Raw genomic sequence first — 6,257 nt, forward strand, 5'->3', positions numbered from 1 at the left:
GTCTTGGCCCTACCCACAAAACAAAATTATATCACTGGGCCTAGCACCTGGGTAATGTGCCTCTACTCTTTTTCCTGGGCCCTGTTCACAGTGGGCCTTGGGACATATACAAGAGCCCTGCTCAAAAGCATGATGATGACCCTCATACATAAACCCAACCAAAAGAAGTGATTTTTTACTCACATAGTGAGGCATAGGGCAACAAATAAGGTCTTGTGTCTCTTACTTGTTCAAAGGTCACAGAACATTACAAGCCCACCCATATGTCATATAGTCCTAAGAGAGTATAGAGAGTGCTGATACAAGGCTTACCTGAAAGTGAGACTGTGACTCTCCTATGCACATCTAGCTGACCATTAGAATCATCACATTCAAACATGGAGAGAGCCCACTCGTGACCTAAATTTTACATGCAGATGCAGTCTGCAGTTAGAGTTGTAACTATCATGTATGCATTTGGCCACAGGTAGGATGGTGACTCATTATTGGACCCAGCTCACAGGCATGATGATGAATCTTGTATCTAAAATCAGCAAAAAGAAGAGATATTCATTCACATAGCCAGACTTGGGCAATTGGTAAGGTCCTGGTTCCCCTACTTGTATGAGGGTCACAGAGGATTACTACACATGCTTATAATATAAAGCCCTTGGATGGTACAGAGAGTGTCATAGCAGGACCCAGCACACAGGTGAGATTGTAGCTCTCTTAAACACACCCAGCCAGCAGTTAGGACTGTGACCCTCAAACAGGAACAGAGCCTACTGGTGAGGTCTGGAATTTAAAATGGAAACATGGTCCACAATCGGAATTATGAATGTCATATGTGGATCTGGCCACAAGTTAGGTGTTGACACATTTTTGAACCCAGCTCACAGTCACAGGGATGACTCTCATACCTGGACTCAGCCAACAGGAGATATGTTGATTCTCAGGCTTAGGGCAATGGGTAAGATCGTGGGCTTATATCAGCACCAAGGTCTGACAGGAAATTTCAATTCTTAGGCATCCTGCATAAAGCCCTGGGGTGGTATGGATTGTGTCATACCAGGGCTCAGCACAAGTGGGATTGAGACACTTGTATGCACATGCAACCAAGAGTAAGAACTGTCACCCTCTCACATGGACACAGCCCACTGTTGAGTTTCTGAATCTCACATTCAGGATTATTCAAAAGTTGGAACTGTGATTCTCATAGGTGGATTTGATTCACAGGTAGGATGGTGACAGGTAGGATACAGTTAGGATTGTATCCTCAGGCCAAAATTTATCACACCTATGAGGCAGTGACTGCCCCCACTGAAACACTGTCCAGAGTTGGGGTTGGCTTTCTCAGGCACTGATCCAGTCCATGGTTAAAAATGTCATTCACATTCTTGAACACAACTCACAGGAGTAGTTGACTCTCATACCTGAAGGTGGGACAAGTGCGAGATTGTAAATCTTATGTCTGGACCTTCCCGCGGGGTGATTGTTACATATATCTTTGGCAGAGAACTGATGAATTTTCTCTCCTGCAGAAGCCCATTCTATGGTTGAGATTTTGACATACACCTTGGCCAAGTACCTAGAATATGTGATGCTCCTGCCTGGGCTCTGCCCTCAAGGGGGATTGTGACATATCTCCGGGCCATATATGTAGGTTATGTGCCTCTCCAATCCTGCCTAGGCTGCTCCCAAAAAAGGCATTGCGACATACCTGAACCCATCACCTAGGTGATTAGACTCTTTTTTTCCCCCTGGGCCCCGCCCTCAGTGGGGATTGTGACATGTCACTGGGCCCGTCATTTCTGTGATATGACTTTTGTGTTCTGCTTTGACCCTACTTGCAGGAGGATTGTGACATATAACTAGGCCCAGCACCTGGGTGATGTGACTCTCATTTCCTGCCTGTGTTCTGCCAACAGAATAGATTGTGACATACAGCTGGGCCAACCACTCAAGTGATTTGACTCCTGCCTACAGTGGCCATTTGTGACACATCTTCTTCCTGGGTCCTGTTTCAGAGTGGAATTGTGACATATCTTTGGGCAAGCACCAAAGTGATGTGACTCTCTGATTTCTGCTCACAGGTGCTATTGTGACATATATCTAGGCCAAGTTTAGAGGTGTGTGTAATGATAGCCCTCATATATGGACCCAGTCAATAGGGGAGATTTGGCTTCTCTTTTCTAGGCTTAGGGCAATGGATGAGGTTCTGGGTGAAAAAGCATAAAGTTCTGGGTGAGGAATGGTCACATAAGATTATGACACTCAAGCATATTCTCTAAAGCCCTTGTGTGACATTTAGAGTTTAGTTACAGGATCCAGTACCCAGGTGAAATTATTACTCTCATAGGCAAACCCAGCTGACAATTAGGGTTGTCACCCTCACACATGGACAGAGTCCACTGGTGAGGTCCTGAATCTTACAGGCACAGTCCACAATTGGATTTGTGACTTTCATATGTGTCCTGAGATAGCTGATATGGTGACTTATTTTTGGAGGTGGCTTACAAGCACTGTGATGACTGTCATAAATATATCTGACCAATAAGAGAGATGTTGACACATACCTGTTAATAGATCATTGGTTCATACCAGCATGAAGGTCTCAAAACAGATTGTGACTGTTACTCATACCATATAAAGCCCTTGGTTGATACATAGTGTGTCATAACAGGACCCAGGACACAGGTGAAATTGTGACTTTCTTATGCACACTCAGCCAACAGTAAACATTGTCACCCTCCCACATGGAAACTGTCCACTGTTGAGGCTGTGAACCTCACATGTGCAGGTAGTCAAAAGTTGGAATTTTGACTGTCATGAATACATCTGGTCCACAGGTAAGATAGTGACTCAAAGACCAGGATTCAGCATGCCTGTGAGGCTGTGACTCATATACTGAAAAATTTATGTTTAGAATTGTTGCTCTCATGCAGGGATACAGTCCACTATGAAGACTGTGACTCATGAACTCAGACCCAACTCACAGGAGGTCTTGACTCTTATACCTGGAGCCAGAAAATGTGTGAAAGTTTAAATTTTATTTCTGGACCTTTTTGTTGGTGTGATTGTGACATATACCTTTGTCCAGCGCCTGAATTATTTGGCCCTCTTGCCAGGGAAAGGCCCACAAATGGAATTGTGCCATATACCTGAGCCCTCCATGTAAGGTATTTTACTCTCCTGCATAGGTCCTCAGGGAAGGTTGTGATACCTCACTGGGCCCATCACCGAGGTTAAATGATTACCTTCTTTTGCCTGGGCGCTGCCAACAGAGAGAGTTGTGGCATATAAGTAGACCCATCACTTAAGTAATGTGACTCTACTTTTCTGCCTGGGCCCTGCCTCAGTGTGAGCTGTGACATATCACTGAGCCCTGCACTCAAATGATATGACTCTCCTGCCTTGGCCCTTCCAATATGAGGCATTGTGACATATCAGTGGGCCCATCAACTAGGTATTATGACTCTCCTTTTCTGCTTGGGCCCTGTACACAGGGTGGATTGTGACATATTACTGTGCCCTGCACACAGGTAATGTAACTTTTCTGCCTGAACCCTGCCCACAGGAGGCTTTGTGACATACCGTTAGGCTTGGTTTCCAGGTTATGGGACTTTACTGCCATGACCCTGCCCAGAGAGTGGATGTTGACATCTTTTTGGTCCAGCATTCAGGTGATCTTGCCTGTTCCCTTCTTACAGGTTAAATTTCAACCTGTGTTTTTTCCCAGCTCACAGGCATTATGACAAAGCTTATATAGAAAACCAGCCACTAGGAGTGATTTTGACTCTGTTAGCTAGACTTTGAGTAGTGGGTAAAGTCCTAAGTCTCCTACATTTAGAAGGGTAACAGAAGTTGATAAAATGTATGCATATTCTACAAATACTTTGAGTAATACAGACAGTATAATAAGGGCCCAGCACATAGTGAGACTGTGACTCTCATAGGCATAACAAGCCTACAATTAGGATCATCAATTCCAAACATGACAGTAGCACACTGGTGAGGTCCTGAACCTCACATGCAGGTGCGGTCCACAGTTAAAATTTTGCTTGTCATATGTGGATCTGAGAACAGGTTGAATAGTGACTGATTTCCAGACTCAGCTCAGAGGCACAGTGATGACTTGCATACCCGGATCTAGCCAATAGGAGATATGCTGACTCTCCTAGGTAGCCTTAAAGCAATGGGTAAGGTTCTGGGCTTTCTACTTGTATGAAGGTCACAGAAGATTACAAAACTCATGCATATTGTATGACCCCTTGGGTGGTACAGAGAGTGTCATAACAGATCCCAGCACAAAGTTAAAATTGTGATTCTCATAGGCATACCCAGCCAACAGTGAGGACTGTCCCTCTTACACACGAACAGAGACCACTGGTGAGGTCCTGCATATGGCATGTGGATGCAGTCCGTGGTTGAAATTGTGTTGTTCACACTTGTCCATCACTGGGTGCTGGGTTCATGGTATATGCATTTTGTAAAAATTTATAAAGCTGTTATTTTATAATATATGTGCTTTTTAATGCATGTAAAATTAAAAACATAATTTTTGATTTTTCTATTTATCTCATGTTTCTTCCACAATCAATTTTTGTCACATACTTTTCTGGAAAATAGATAATTTCATCTAAATTTTCAAGTTTAATGTCATGACATTTAAAAAAATACTGTGTTTGAATCTTGAATGTATCTCTAAATATCCTCTTTTGTCTTTTGTAAAATTTTTATTCCCCTTGAAATTGTTTATCTACTTTATTATTACATTCAAAGAACAGCACTAATTTTACTTACATGTTATTATTCTTGAGTAACAAATGAGTCAGAGAAGTTGAGAAACCTGCCCAAGGTTACACAGGTACTCGGAGCCTGCTCTTCTAACCATTGAACATGTGGTGTCATCCAGGAAACATATATGCAATACTATTTCTAAAGGTCCACAAAATCACATTATACACATGTAAATCTGTGTAAAGATAAAATGAACTTATACAGTGTTTACCTGCAGAAAAGGCACTGGTTGAGGGTGTAGAAGGTCACATCGAAGAAGCCTTCTCTGTTTTTATTGTTTTGTTGTTTTTGTAGAGATAAGGTCTTGCTATATTGTCTAGGCTGATCTCAATCTCCTCAGCTCAAGCAATCCTCCTGCTTCAGGCTCCCAAAGTGGTCTCTGTCATATTTTTAAAAGTACTTATTGGGTCAAGTGTGCTGGTGCATGCCTGTAATCACATTTTGGGAGGCCAAGGGGAAAAGACTGTTTGAGTTCAGGAGTTTAAGACAAGCCTGGGCAGCGTAGTGAGACCTCATCTCAACTAAAAACAGAAAAAAATAGCTGGGCACAGTGGCTCACGCCTGTAATATCATCACTTTGGGTGGCTTTTTCTTCAATGATTAAAAACAACTCTTGGTGTCTGGCAGCCAGGCAAAGCCAGGTAAGGTGAGGGCAGCAGGCAGAAACTTGCAATCCCTGGGCTGCGTTGGCTTTTTGATATTTTTTCTCCCCAACTACACAGAAAATTTCTTCAGTGTTTGATCTTATGCATCTTTGAATCCAAACATCTCATTCTTTCCCTTATACATATTAAAAATGTATTCACAGTTCATAAAACATATTCTATCAAAAATATTCTAAACAAAAACATTCTCTTTATAGAACCTAGTAATGCACCTTAATTTCTTACAATTTGTCTTAAGAATTACTAGTCTAATGACGTTTTCTAACATGTATTAAGTACTTTTAGATGTTTAGCACGTGTGATATGTTATAAAAACCTTCTCGAAATTAACGTGGGACTCCAAAGAATCTGTATGGCCCAAACAGTTGTTTTCTTCCCAACACCAAGGAATGGCATACAAGGCTGTCTTCAAGTTGAGGACAGGTCATAAAGACAAATAAAAAAAGACAACAAAATATCTGCAAACTTGTTTCTACACATTGGTCTTACACGTATTTCTCCATCAATTATATTAATTCTGAATGAACTATACTACCTGAAGTACAAATAATTCCTTCAAATTGTAGAATCCCCAGGAAACAGAAAGAAGCAAAAGCAAACTCTCCCAAAGAAAGTCATATCTATTCCAGAACTTGATGAACCTTGCAAACAATTTTCCATTATGTGCAATGACTAGCAGGCAATCAAATATGACAAAGTTCACCATAAATAAGATCATGTGAAAGACACCAGAGAAAAACATAACAGAAGCAAATCTGCAAAGACATCCAATATTAGAATTATCAGACACAAAAAATAAAAAACAACTATACT

This window comes from Hylobates moloch, unplaced genomic scaffold, assembly GCF_009828535.3.
Source record: "Hylobates moloch isolate HMO894 unplaced genomic scaffold, HMol_V3 SCAFFOLD_12, whole genome shotgun sequence".
In the NCBI taxonomy this organism is placed as follows: domain Eukaryota; kingdom Metazoa; phylum Chordata; class Mammalia; order Primates; family Hylobatidae; genus Hylobates; species Hylobates moloch.